Raw genomic sequence first — 15,398 nt, forward strand, 5'->3', positions numbered from 1 at the left:
AGTCACTGTGTAATTGCCTTTGAGAAGATACAAATGGCTTCGTTTTGTTACATATGAAGGAGATCTGACGGAAGTAAATTCCTCTGGAGTCGTGCTCCAGCTGAAAAGTTTTAGCTGTCTGTCAAATGTTCTTCAAATTTGAGTTTTATCATGCAAAACCTTTACCTCCCAGATGAAGTGCGTGGGTGTCTTAGTATATCATTGTAAGATTATATACTGCTGCTATTAAACACCTGCACAGTAAGTGATGCTTCATGTTTAGGTGTGTAGGTGCCTGAGATAATTCCCTAATATTGATTGTACATAAAAGACTTTGTGACTTAATATGACATCACTTTATATAATGATAGATACATGTGTCATTGGTGTTAGTCTAAAAAAAACTGTCTCTGACCAAGCCATAATGAAGAACCGTAGTAATCACAAAAGATTCTGGTCTATCTAGGTACTTGACTATTCCTTGGATTGAATGAACGCAGAACTTTTTTTAAATTTTTTTTTATCTATTCCTTCCATTATTCTTGTATTCCAGTTTGTGAGCTTTATATGAGACCAACAAAGCTCTGACCCCATTATGCTGAACTTCACTCATTTTAAAGAGGACATATTTAAGGAGGCGGTTTTGTGTTGTCTAATGTCCAAGAATCCCCAGGCACCAGAGGATAATCCTTAAAAAAGGTAGATCTTTATTCCATAGTATTCAAAAATTACAACACTACGAAGACAAGGCAATGTTTCAGCCATATCTGCCCTCTCAAGCCTCAAAATACAGCTATGATCGAAGCTGTATTTTGAGGCTTGAGAAAGGCCAGACAAGGCAAAGTTTCTGCCATATCTCTCTTGTTGTTATCTGGTGCCTTGGGATTCTTGGACATTCTACTGTTTTTGGGCCTACTCGGAGGCCCTACCGATCAAGCACAGAATTTATCAATGGTGCATGGAACTTGGACACTGGATTAAGTCTGTTTTTTAGTAAATATTTGTATTCTTCATGAAATAACTTGGAACTATACATTCCTCCCAAAAATTTCTATTTTAGAAATTGTTCTTTGTCTTACAAAATTTTGTGTAAATTGACAACTGAGTTTTACCAGTTTAGGTGTCCGACCAGCAATACAAGTTCCACATTGCAAAGCCACATAACTGTTTCACCAAGGGAATGGTAATAGCCAGTAATTAGATGTGGTTTTTTTTTAGTTAAAGAAGCACTCCTCCTCCCATCAAACTTTTTATCCTCTTAATATATTGCAGTCATCATATTATATAGCACTGTGTACTTACTATTGCTCATTTTGCCTCTCTACCCAGCTAATTCTTTTGTTTTCATTAGGTCTATGGCATCACATGATTAAAAACTGACTGTCTGAAACCTTCTAAGCTCTATGTAGAAACAGGAGGTCAATTTTCCCTGTATGAGTCATCAGTCACTGCAAAAGTTCCTGGCAGGGGGAGGGGTGGAGCAGCTGGGTCAGGAGTTGAAGTGGGGAATGATAAATGCAGGGTCAAGAGACTTCCTGTTTCAACATGGAGAATAATTATCTGGGTAGAGAGGCAAAATGAGCATATTTAAAACATTTCTAATCTAATATATATAATCGTCTTATCCCATCTGTCTGTCCTTCTGTCCAGGAAATCCCGCGTCGCTGATTGGTCCAGCCGCGGCCAATCAGAGATGCGGGATTTCAGAAAAAGATGGCGGCCGTTAGCGGCTCATCTGCCGCACGGAGATGACCGGCACCGCTGACCTCCATGCGGCTACCGTCGGGAGATCCGCGGCTAGGGCCGCTGATCTCCCGACGGCAAGTGTGAAGGGAGGACCGGGGAGCGGCGCCGCCGGTCGGGATACTTCTGCTGCGAACAACCGGTCATCTCCTGGCTGCTCGCAGCGGAAGTACCCGCACAGGCAGCGCCGCTCCCCAGTCCTCACTAATACGATTCGCTGATTGGTCGGCCGCGACCAATCAGCGATATTGGCGCCAAACTTAAACACCGCTCTGCTGATTGTACCCGGTCGGCCGCATACATATTCTAGAATACCCGATGCATTAGAATCGGGCCACCATCTAGTAGGAATATAAGAGGAACAGAATGACTTATTATAATGATAATGCAGAATTTTTAGTTAATAAGAGATACAAATAATAACTAAAAAAGACATGTCACGAGTGCTAACAGGTCCTCCTAAAAAGGCTCATTCAAAAAAAAAAACATTGATTCCCCTCCCCCACCCACTCAGTGTTTTGGATCTGATTTTGGGTGCTGTCTTTTTTTTTTTTTCTGCTTATGAGGTTTCTCAAGCTTCTCTTAGCAGACAAATCTGAAGATTGGACAGCACACGTATGGCATCTGTTGGCGAGTTTGATCTGTGACTTGGATTAAAAACAGACATCACGCTATGTTTATTTTTGCGCACCGAAGTAGACATCTGAACAGACCTATAGACTGTAATAGGTACAAGTTCTATCCGTGAAAAACGTGAATAGAACTTGTATATGAAAAATTAATGTCAGCAAAAGCCCGAAGGCATTTCTTTTAAAAGCAAAAACAAAAAAAATCTAAGGGCAAGTTCACATACTGCATTTTTGCAACACGGTTTTCAAAAGTAAAAAAACATTGCACTTTACAGTACGAGCAAAGTGAATGAGATTTCTGAAATCTTATACGGATTTGAACCATAAAAGCGTTTTTTCAAATCTGCAGCAAGTCCATTCAGTCTTTGTTTTTGCAGCGTTTTTCACCTATTCAAATAAATGGGGAAAAAACGCTTACAATATGCATGTGTTTTTCACTTGCATTTCTCCTGCCAACACTGATTTTCGGTGCAGAGAAATGTAGTGCAAATACTCAACGTGTTCACATACCCTAAGGTTATGTTCTCCACGACGAGTATTTCGAGTTTTTGATGTTTCAGATTTTTTACAGCATTTCTGCACCTTTTGGGTTACTTACATTTTTCCATTGAGTGTTTTTTGTTTTTTTTACATGAGGCTTTATTGCATTTTATATTTCTGTTTTGACTCTCTTTGGTATGTCACATTTGAAATGAAGCTGCTTTTGTTTTTGATCATTTAATGCAATTTCATGAGTGAGCAAAATCCACACATAAAGTCGGCATACTTGCAAGAGAAATTGACATGTTGTGGATTGCAAGCACACATTGCTGGTCCGTTTACGCAGTGTTTAAAAAACAAAAAAAACTTTTCTGTAACTGTAAGATACAGCGTCAAACACTCATCATGGGAATTTATCTTCATAAGTTGTCTCCGTGACTTATCTTCATACCTGTTTTAGTTGTAAAACGGTCACTCTCTAACATGCTGCCTGCAGAGCTGGACTAAGCCAAAATGAGCAGACTGATGCATGACTTTTAGGGAAAAAGTTCTATTTAACTTGTATTTTGTTCATTTAAATCCCCTCCTATTCTGGATTTAGGAGTCCTGTGGGTGGTCCTAATTAGTGATTGACTAATTCATTAACTTGCAGGCAGTAGACATAAACAGAGTTCGCTGTCAATGTGGGTTTTTCTTCTTAAAGGGTATCTGTGCTTGGGTTGCTTACTATTATGTATGTAAAAATAAAGATAATGATACCTGTTTTTTTTCCCTTATTTTCTTTTGACAGAATGATCATGTTACTTGTATAGAGACATTAGAATATGTCTGAATTATTTTTGGGTACTATATAAGGGTTTCTCCCATCTGGACAACCCTTTAAATAATGACTTGCTGGGGGAAATATGATCTCAGTGGGTCAGATAGCTGGAGTCCTCTTGAAAGCTGGTTTCTCTAGTAGAATGGCCACTCTTATTTCCAACAGTGGAGGAGAAATGCAGGATGACATGGTGCTCAGTACTGCCATGTACAGTATTACACGGTTTTCAAATAATCTGGCCGAGACCTCCAGAGCAGAAGCCACTTTTAGTAGAAGCTCTTTACATTGTCAAAAAGAAAAATGAGAATAACATTCTTCTCTCAGATAGGACGCAGGGACAGAGGTGGTCTTCATGGTAGTCTCTTTCCCCAATGCTGCATTTTGACTTTGGTCATGAAGATCGCAGTATAGCACTGCCACATCTCAACTTCTAATTATGGTGGTCGTGCTGTGGCACACAGCGTAACATGACTGCAGCACAACTGTCTGCAAAAATCCAAACCTCTTGAATAATTAGTTGGAAGTTGTACATAACCACTGTGCAAGTTGTGCACAACAGCAATTTTTTTTTATAAATTAAAATATACTGAAATAGTTGCTTGACAACTGCAATCATAGACAAACTGCACACATTTGACAAGTGGGGTGGCACAACCAAAATTGCCTTGTAGCCTCAGGATGCATTTGTAGTGACCAATCATTGAGCACGAGATGGAATGCACATTTCCCTATAGTCCTCACATTCTCAGCAGCAAATCCTGTATAGATAAAACACGTGCTACTAAGAACAATTCTACTCTATGTTCTCAGAACGATCATTGCCAATTATTGTTCTGTGTTCATGAAAGTGCATTCGGCCTGTCTTGAGCAGGCTGTTAAGTGACCAGATTGGCTTGCACCTAGCCCATTGGCGGTCGTTTTAATAGCCATAATCGTTTTGTTCAAATGAACCCTCAGTCTAAATCTTGATGGCTTTTACATACATGGTCCACGATTGAGATGTGTGTTGTAATCTATCTTAAATAACTGTTGTTTCATAAAAATGTACACCAGAATGTCTGTCTCTACCTTTAGCTTCTCGCTCCTGCTCTTCCTTCTCCTTCTCCTCTTCCTTCTCCTCTATCCGTAGAACTTTAGAAGCACCACCTGTCATCTCCTATCTCAGTAATGTGACAGTCTGTTGTCACTGCAGACAGATCTTACCTGGACGTTGAGTACGTTGAGAATAAAAGATCTGTCCTGGTGGAGAAGGAAATGGATTTTTCTGATGAGATATATTACAAAATTGCTTATTTTCATGTGTATTATGTAAAAGACAAAAAAATAAAATAAAACGATGGTTACTATTTAAAGTCGCCATGTCATATCTCCTGACTTGTCTGTTTTAATAAATGATTGTATTCCCCAGGATATACCCTGTTTTGTATCATCTTTCCTTAAAATTCTGTGTTGTACTGTCCTCTGTTATTCCTCCAAAAAAATGATAAATGAATTAACAGGGTGTTTGTTACCTGTTGAGGGCATGTCTCTGCAGTCTAAGGTCACGTTCAGTATTTGGTCAGTATTTTACCTCCGTACTTGTAAGCCAAAACTAGGAAAGGATGAAAAATACAGAAGTGGTGACCTATTTCTTATATTTTTTCTGACTTTCCCACTCCTGCTTTTGGCTTACAAATACTGATGTAGAATAGTGAATGTGTGAACGTGGCCTTCCACCATCTACTATGTGCTGGTCCTATCATGCTTAGAAGGGACACACCATTTTTTGACAAGGGAATGGTAACACCTCGTTGTCAATTTACTAATACATTTTTTTGGAGGCGTAAAAGAGGAACCGCGATGCACAGCGTTCTGAGAAAACCTGCTGCAGTGTTGTTGCTCCAATGAAAATGACTTCCTAAATGAGACTGGTTAGCGGTGGTGACAGATCCTCTGCAAAATATAACTCTCAGCCTATAAAGGTAAAGATCCATTTGCACAAACTATAGTAATGATATAGCACGTGCCACAGAGGTTGGTCACTAGTGGCCAGTGCACGTGGACCTGTCTTCCCACCCACTGCGGCACTGGTGAATAATTTTGCCGCTCTCATGGTAATGCATTTTGTTGCAATTTCACACATCTGGCAAAAATTATCAATTGAAATTCTATGAAGTAAATGTTTTTCATGGTCAGCAAACAGGATGCTGTATGTCAGAGCATGTGCTGTGTAAGCATCCAGGAAATGTCCCAGATCTCCTTGAATCACGTTTTCTTGCACATTTGTTTTGACAAGGTAAAATTGAAATATGTGGTTGCTGGACTAGTGTGTTTTCCTGACTGACCAATGCATGTTTCTGGACATTCTAGTTGTATCCTTCTTATATACTTTGGCTACCGTGAAGTTTGGCTCGTGCAGATTTGGCTACGCACACATTTTCTCCTCCCCTCTCTAGGCTCGCTGGTTTCTGCCTCAGCTAGCATCTCTACCTTCACCACAACCCAGCACAGTACTTCGGGTGCCCCTATAATGGTACCACCGTTACGTGATAGTCCTATACAGCCTCTGACTGGAGTACCAGGTGCCACCAGAGAAAATCCCTCTTGGGGCCCACTATGTAGCTACATAGAAAAAAAAAAATATGAGACCACCAATTGTATAGTAAAACCTGCTAATATTTGGGTATAATAAAAGGTAGTACACTTCTTAATGTTATAGAAAGAGCTGGCGCCCACATTTTGGTGGAAACTCAATGATACCGTATTTTTTGGACTATAAGATGCACTTTTTTTACTCCATAATTGTGGAGAGAAGAGGAGAGTGTGTCTTATAGTCCGGATGTACCTTTATAGTCTGAGGATGGGGGTGTAGAGGCAGCAGCGGAGGAGCGGGTCACAGGAGGCAGGTGCCGCCTTCTGCAGCTAACACTGTGCCCGCTGTTAAAGTAAATGAATATTCACTGCTCCCCACACCCATAGTCCCTCCCACCTCTATACACTGAAGCCGGCGCCAAGAGGTAGCAGGGACTATGGGCGTGGGTAGCAGTGAATATTCATTCTCATTAATAGCGGGCACATGTGATCACCCTGCCGCGACAGGAGATGCTGACACTGTGCACGCTATTATGGAGAATGAATATTCAGTGCTCCACACGTCCATAGTCCCGGGCGTGGGGAGCAGTAAATTATTCCGGCAGCTGGCCTCTGCGTGTGTGAGCACAATGCAGTGACGTCTTGCGCGGCTTACATGCTGAAATCAACTGCTGGCATCAGAACAGGACACAGCGCCGTGAGGGAGCGGAAGGAAGATGAGTATTATTTTTTATTTTTTTATGTGCGGTGTGATGGAGTCCATGTATACCAGGATAGGGATGGGGGGGCATGTATACCAGGATGGGGGATATTAGTACAGAGTTGTCAGCAGCAGATCCCTCTGAGTGCAGTCAGTTAGAGGAGAAAAGAGCGATGAGGAAATGGGGCCCTCACTCATCCCTAAGTGACTTGACCCTCTCCCACTCTATCACCCCAGACTAAAGGTCCCCCATTTGCATTTACTCACTGTTAGCCTGGCAGGGGGGAGCCTTCCTTCAATCATTGCAGCTGTAGCAGGAAGTAGTCTATCTCTCCCTGCTGCTTACATTGTGGAGAAGGTGAGTATGATTGACAGCACATGTCATTACCTGAGCTGCGCTGTACAGCCGGGGAGAAGAGGACACAAAGTCAATACTGATTGGCTGCTCTGCAGCCAGTCGGTGTTAACCATATCAAGAGCTGCACCGCTCTCCCTGCTTGTTCAATGCAGGAAAGAGCGGTGACACAAAAAGCCATCATTTCGCAACAGCCCTCTGTTGCTTACCAATAGTGAGCCACAGTCTGCAGCAGGCAAGCGTATTATTAGTGACACGCTCACTGCTCTCCCGGGTTGTCCAACGCTGGGAGGATGGCTTGTTGCGCTCTGATAGCTTTTTATGTCACCTCTCCTCCCAGTTAGATTTCCGGGGAGAGCGGAAAGCATGCGCATTGCTGGCACACTTATGACTTATGTTCACTGTGCCAGCAGATGTTAGTGCCTGGGCCCACCAAAGAATTCTCCGGTCCTTTGGGGGGCCAGTCCGACCCTGGTCCTATACTTCAACCCGCGGTTCCACATCTTTATTTTCCCTAGGGAAGCTAGCTTGCCACGATGACCTTTAGGGCATGGCCCCACTATCAGTATTTGGTCAGTATTTTTTCTCAGAAATGGGAGACAAAACCAGGAGTGGGTGATAAATGCAGAACTGTTGCACTTGTTTCTACTATACCTTTTCTCTGATTTGCTCCTCACCTAGTTTTGGCTCCCACTCCTGAGAAAAAATACTGACCAAATACTGCTAGGTGTCCTGTCCCAGGACCCGCCTCCTGTGCATCACTTTGTCTTTCTATCGCTTTGTTTTCTCTGCTTAGGATCATGCTATCCACTGCCTCTGTGTCCTCTCACGTGAAGGACACCCATATAATGCGACTGACTTCCTGACTGGAAACTGTCTCCAGTTGTTAGTGACCCGACGCGCGTTTCGCAAAGCTCTTTCTCAAGAAGCGTGACAAAGAGAAAGAGCTTACTCTCATCGGTACCAGTGGTGTGGGGGTCACACCGATGTGCTGATTGTGCGGGCATTGAAGCTGGGTGAGTTTTATACATGAGGTTGCACTGATATGTATGGGATGGGTCGGGCTACATATGTGACTGCTTGCATCTTGTACTACAATCTGCTATTACTTGCATTAGCAGTCTAGCACTTTGGGTGTATGTCCGTATACCCACCCTGAACTCGTTTACATAATAACTCAGATATATCCAACCCGGCTTTTGCATTGTCTACGGGATCCCCTGGCACTATGCACTTTACTTCCCCTGCATTGTAACTTATATGAAATTACTTTGTATGCAATAGTTTGCTTATCTTATTTAATAAAATCATGTTCTTTATGCTGTTAAACTCATGTCTTCTCCTTCCTTAAAAAATACTTGGTATATGAGTAGGCAACAACCGGCCAAGGGTCTGGCACTCGTGACCAGACACCACGGACTGGTCAGTTTCACAAGGTGGGCCATCGTTTATTCATATTATAGCATAGCCAATTGAGGAATACATAGCTACTGAATGGAAAGAGGGAGGAAAGCTTTGTAACAGTCATCCCATCACTGCGTCTATATAGGACTGAACAACTACTTAAATAACTTCCCAGTGATGTTTTATTTTGCGGTTGTGTTTCTGGGTTTATCTTGTTTTAGTTGAGGTTTGCATATTGTGGAGTGATGGCCTCATTAAAGCTTTAAGCACATTATTGGTAATTGCAGTTGCAGGCTTTGAAACAACAGTCTACAGATTTTGATTGTCGACAGCCACAGATAAAGAGACTCATCCTGTCCATTCATAGGTCATTCTTCTAAAAACAAAAGCCAATGGATTGTTTACTCCATGTACATGTATTCATATGCAAAGTGCTAGTGCTTGAAGGAAGCACAAAGCCCTGTCTGAAGGCGAGAGGAGGAGACGGCAGGAACAAAGCTTGCTAGAACATTGCAGATACCTATGCTTAAAAGCCTCTGCTACCTAATAAAGATTCTTACATTGTTAGCACAAGTTTTTTTTTTTTTTTTTTTTTTTAAATGAAGTTTATATTGAAATTTTGCTTTGAGAGTCTTTAATACCTATTGGCAGCTGCAAACTGTAAAATACCCCCATTTTTATGAGTGAGCAGCTGATTTAAATGCCAAAATGGATGTTGTTGTGAGCTATTCCATAGTAATCTCACAAATTCTAAAATAATTCTGACTCGACCATACACAGGCCAGCCCGTTCAGTCGAGCTGAGAAAGCTGCTGAATGATAAGTCATCTCCGGGAGAACAATGTGATCAGCTGTTCCAAATCGGAAACAATGCACAACCAACATCTCCCCCGACTATCAACCCGTACCTCTATAGACATTAGATTGTCAGCTGAACATGTCCATATCAGCGGTGGTTTAGCCATCATTAGTTTAATGTTCATGGAGTCCTTAACTGATGCTGTTGCCTCAGACAGATATATAGTGGCTCTGTGGCCTGAGACACTTGGTGCATGATGCCGCTGTGCCTGATGGTTACAAGCACTGCCGTGGCACAAGACTATGAGGATTGATCATGTGAGACAGCAAGAAGAAACTGTAGCCCACACCTAGGAGACCAAGGAGAAATAAAGAAAATGTGTATCCAGAATCGGTTGTGTCCTGCATTCGCGTGGCCTGAGATACTTGATGCACGATGCCACTGTGCCTGATGGTCACAAGCGCTGCCGTGGCACGAGACTGAGGTTTGACCATGTGCGACAGCAAGAAGCCACTGTAACCTCCCACAAGGAGACCCAGGCAAAGCAAAGAAAATGTGTCTCCGGAATCGGTTGTGTCCTACATCTGTGAGACTATGCGAGGTGTGCTCTGATAGGTGATCCTATAGCTACCACCAAAGTAAATAATTAAAGTACAAAAATAAGTGTATCAAAATATATCCAAACTTTATTAGAAACAATTAATTTACACAAAAAAACGTATTTAAAAACAAAACACAAAGCCCACATAAGGAAAAGATTGGGCAGTGTGGTCAAGATAATAAATAGCATAAATATATATCCATATGTCAAAATTATGGGGGCATAGGGAAACGCACTAATCTCAGAGACAGTCATGCGCAGTACGACTTGCGAGACGCCGGCCACGGTGAGAGACGCAGTGATTGACAGTATACAAGCACTCATTTGCACAGGTGCGCTACAGGTAACACAAAGACAATATAAACAAACTGAGGACACTCCCCCAGTACCCACTAACAAAGTTGCACGTTCAAGTCTCTGAGATTAGTGCGTTTCCCTATGCCCCCGTTATTTTGACATATGGATATATATTTATGCTATTTATTATCTTGACCATACTGCCAATTGTTTTCTTTTTATGTGGGTTTTATGTTGTTTTTTTTAAATAAGTTTTTCTGTTTTTGTGTAAATTGATTGGATATATTTTGATATACTTTTTCTATTTTAATTATTTACTATGGTGGTAGTTATAGGATTATGTATTGGCTTTTGTGGTAGCTCCAAAATGTAGTCTTATATATAAATTTAATCATAGTTTTATTATGGGTTTTCCTCTTTTTGTTTATAATTGTGCTCTGATAGTTGCCTGAAACTCCATAGTAGTTAGGCTGTTTGTTTTTGGAGAGAAGTTCTTGTTAGAAGACTAAAGAGTGATAGTCTGTTCTGTTACTCTGCAACCAACAAGCGCTGTGCCTCCGAAGAGTGTAACTTCCAAGCGCTGTGCCTCCGAAGAGTGTAACTTCCAAGCGCTGTGCCTCCGAAGAGTGTAACTTCCAAGCGCTGTGCCTCCGAAGAGTGTAACTTCCAAGCGCTGTGCCTCCGAAGAGTGTAACTTCCAAGCGCTGTGCCTCCGAAGAGTGTAACTTCCAAGCGCTGTGCCTCAATCTTGAAGTACAACCACCAAGATTATTTAATGTATTAATGTATCTTACCTGCCATGATCTGTGGCTTAATTGTGACATGTAACCAATGAGTTGTGCCTATGTTCTCCTATATAACCATTAAATAGTAACTGTAGTTTTAATTTTTATTTCATAAATCAATAGTACACATGAAATAAGAAACTTTTGGAATATATCTAGTCAAAAATTTGCTTGTTTCTTTGATGGAACTGATGAGTCATTAATTCTCAATTCTTAGGTAAAATCTGTATTCAGTGAAGACAGACTTTCCCATTACTGAGATCTCCTGAGACGTTAGAGCCAGAGTAATTTTTTTTTCTTACCCAGTATTTCTCAGGCGCAAGTTTTTTTTTTTTTTTTTTTTGTCAAGTTTGAGGACCACTATAGATCACTGGTCTTTGTCTTGTTTCTGCTCTTATAAATGAATTAATAATGAATTCTAGTCTATTTATGCGTGTGGTATTGCCATTCCGACTCCTGGACATGATGAGTGTCCATATAATGATCAATTATCTTCCATATACCAGTAAGAGTAATGTCTAATGTTTCTGAACGATCTTTCCTAGAACTGCCTGGCAGTACAACCACATATTACCCATGTTTGACAGAACAGTAACTGGCTGTCACTTGCGTGGCCACAGAAATGGAAGATGTCTGAAGAGCTTGTTGTGAGCCGATGGATAGCATTGTATGATGAAGATGAGGGATGATCTCAGACTTCTACTTTTCCATCATTAATTACTGGGCATATATTATTTGGTTTAGCTGAAATGTGCAACAGAACTGTCATGGGGTTCAACAACGTAAATCGCATCACAGACCCATGTACCCAGACAGAAAATCCAAGTACTTGCTTATCCACCCTCCCTGCTTTGCTATAGGGTAGTATGACCCTTGTGCTAACTCCTCTGCCCTTGTTTGTGGACGTGGTGACCCATGTGAAGGTGCAAACTCCTATCTGGCAAACTGGGTGAAGCTGATCCAAGCTTTACCCCCTCTCCGCAGCTGTAGCACCTATGTCCTTTTCACTTTATCACTTCCTTTGCTGGATACTAGAGATGACAATGCACAATGGCTTTTTTTTTCGTCCATCCATTGAGATTTCGATTGATTTCAAGCACATTTTCATTGGAGATGTGTCCTGTTGTAGTTTTATATAGCAGTAAGCATTTGGAATCGGTGGGACTTGTAGTGCTACAAGATATTAGGCTTTACACATCTGCGTTTCTACTGGCAAAGAAACAATTCATAGTCAAGCAATATATTTTTTTGTAATCTTGTCTTCGTTTGTCACAAATACAATAGTGTAAAAATGTTGGCTTTCCCAATTATTGCCTACATTTACAGACCGTTTACCTTGCAGTGACATCCGTCCATTGGAAGCTACAGTAGTAATAGTGTACTCGCATCACATCTTACAGACCAGTGTCCTAGCTGGGGGGTCTACGTGCAGAATCTTTTCTGTATCTTGGTACCCTTCCCCCTCTAGCGAGACGCTCCATAATGCCTCTGTCACTACCAACACTCTTCTGACACATAACTCAAAACTGCCTCCTTGTAACTGGGAAATGCAGCTGATGTCAATGTCAGAGTATTTATTAATGAAGTTAAAAAATTATTCAGTAACATTCTGACAAATGCCTGTTAATCCAGAAAAAATAATGATAAATGATTAGAGATTAGTCCTGTGTTGTGGTTTCCATCCTGACCTATATGGCTGTGGCGCTGCAGGTCACTTGAACACTCCGCTATGGATTACAATTTGTTCCCGGGTGTCCCAGCAAAAGATAGGCTGATCAGAGTTCTCTTTAGAAAGTCTTCTAAGAAATTGAGGTTGTTCATAAATGTCCTTCCTATCAGAGGTCCCACCTTTTCCTCGTATCCCCAAAGAAGTGTGCCAACTGGTAATGCTTCCTCCGCGTGCTATAGACTAACAGCCATGGCGTAGTGCCAACTTCTGGGGACTGGTCATCAAGAGTATGATGGGGGAACAATGCACTAAATGACTACAACTCATGAGCCAAAATGAGTTACTTGGTATTCAGTAAAGCCTCTTTAAATGACATACACATGTGACATTCTTTACTCTTTTTAAAGGTGGTTTTTTTTTGGTGGGGGGGGGTGTTTTTATTATCCTTTCATACTTTGGGTTTGTTTTTATTATCCTTTCATATGTAGTTCTGCACCTCTTTCCCTGTCTTGTGATTGGCTGCAGTAGACAAATTGTAGGGATTGAATAGCAAAAAAGCCCAAATGTCAACATTAAGGTGTAAATGGGGGACCACACTTCCCCTAAACACCAATTTATACCGACTCACGACAATCATTGTTTATAAGGAGAAAAAGGGAGTCATAATGGCTTAAAAAATATACATATTTTATTAAGGATAAATTCATATAAAAATTAGCAGACCAAGACAATAACGTGCAAAATAGCAACAACAGACCAGTCCATCCGCAGCCCAAGAAAAAAGTACCTGATGCATACTTAAGTTATACAGAGTTGCAAGAACAGATCATAAAGTGCAGCACAGGTAAAGTAAGATTCCACACACCCATAACAGCTGAATGCCAGGTAATCAGTTATTCACTAGTATCATGTTAGTACATTTATAATTAATCTATGGCTCCACAAGCTTAAAAGGGTGATGGTCTTACGAATTTTGAGGGCTGAGGGCAGGCTGGCAGCACAAGAGGCACAGTGGCGTACCCCGACGCGCGTTTCGCGGCATCCACAGCCGCTTTCTCAAGGGATTGTAGGGATTATAGCATATTTTAGTATTTTTACAGAGGACAAGAAAATGGCAGAAAAATAAAAACAGTCTTGATAAACAAACACCTCTTTTAAGTACTTCTTAAATGTGCAAACTTGGCAGGTAGGGTGTGACCATAGAAAATGCACAAAGAATTAAAACAAAAAAAAAATTGTAATTTCTCTTTTTAAAGGGGTTGTCCAGTCAAAGCGAATGAATCCCCCTAGTGCAGGAACTGTGCACTGCAGGGATTCGCCGGTTTCAGACTCTGTAACGGAGGGTATGTATGCCTTATACATACCCCCAGCCAGAGGGCATGGCCTCGCTCTCCATACACTTGTATTCAGCGAGGCCGGACCGTGCCCACTGGTCGTCCGCATCACAAGACGGGAGTGGCCCTCACTCCATACATTTGTATAAGGCATATATACCCTCCGTTACCGAGTCTGAAACCGGCGAATCCCCGCAGAGCACAGTGCCTGCGCTGGGGGGTTTCATAAGTCTGCAGTCACACAGAGTGACTGCAGACTTAGCACTTTTGACTGGACAACCCCTTTAAGCTTATTCGCCACTTTTGATGCTTGTGTTGCAATTAAAGTTGAAATACCAAGAAATATTCTGTGTCCCAGAAGATCGGCTATGTCCTTCTGAATTTGTTTCTGGATCTAAAAAGGGTGTGGCCAACCAGTGTCAAAACTTGAAGCTTGTGGGTCCCAATGCAAAATCTCCAGAAGGGCCCTCAACTACGATGGGTTTTTAATAGTAATGCTCTTGTCATATGGAACAAAGGGACCTTTCCCCCCTCCCCCACTTCCAGGCTTCAGGGCCCGCCTAGGCTCCAGTGCCCAGGTGCAACTGCAACCCCTACACCCATTATAGTTATGAGCCCGTGACCAATAGTCTAATGTGGGGGCCTCTCGATTGCCCCCCGACAGATTGTGTTGCAGGGCAGAAGGATTCGGCATATCCTATTTTGCCCCTGTGTATGGGAGTGTTGGGGAAAATAGCGGTCAGTTGAACTTTTGTTCAGCCAACACTTATTTAAAGTGTAAATGTAGCACCCCGAGGGCTCGGCTGCTACAGGGGTATTGCACCTCGAACCAGAGGTGTGGTATTCCACTCCCGGGTAAGGATGGAGTGTGGACTAGAACTCAGTTAGCTGCATGCACCACATACATCCCATTTCCGGGGGACAGATCAACGGTACTCCCACCAGATAGATGTGCACGTACGACAGCGTCTGTCCCTGGCTGGAGTGGGAGGGGGGGAGGAATATCCCAGTGGTGCAGGAGCAGAGAGGGGAGGGACTCTGGGCATAGGAAGGAGCCCATTGGTGACTAGTCACCTGGGCTCGGGTGTCAGAGGGAGTATAAAAGGTGGGCACCATCTTAGGAGTGAGTTCAGTCAGACAGAAAAAGAGGAGAAGAGTAGTGACAGGGAGCAGCAGCCCTGTCTGGGTGCTGCTCCTGAAGGGAGCAAGAGAGAGAAAGACAAGAGGAAAGGA

General features: G+C 42.2%; 1 protein-coding gene across 2 annotated transcripts in view; it reads left to right on the forward strand.

The window, feature by feature from the left end:
• The window catches only part of FAM110B (family with sequence similarity 110 member B), a 150,326-nt gene that overhangs the window by 56,474 nt on the left and 78,454 nt on the right, over positions 1 to 15,398 (forward strand). The gene's annotated exons all lie outside the window — the stretch shown is intronic.

Source organism: Phyllobates terribilis, unplaced genomic scaffold (assembly GCF_046119375.1).
Source record: "Phyllobates terribilis strain yellow unplaced genomic scaffold, ASM4611937v1 Scaffold_4__5_contigs__length_816908805, whole genome shotgun sequence".
NCBI classification, from domain to species: Eukaryota; Metazoa; Chordata; class Amphibia; order Anura; family Dendrobatidae; genus Phyllobates; species Phyllobates terribilis.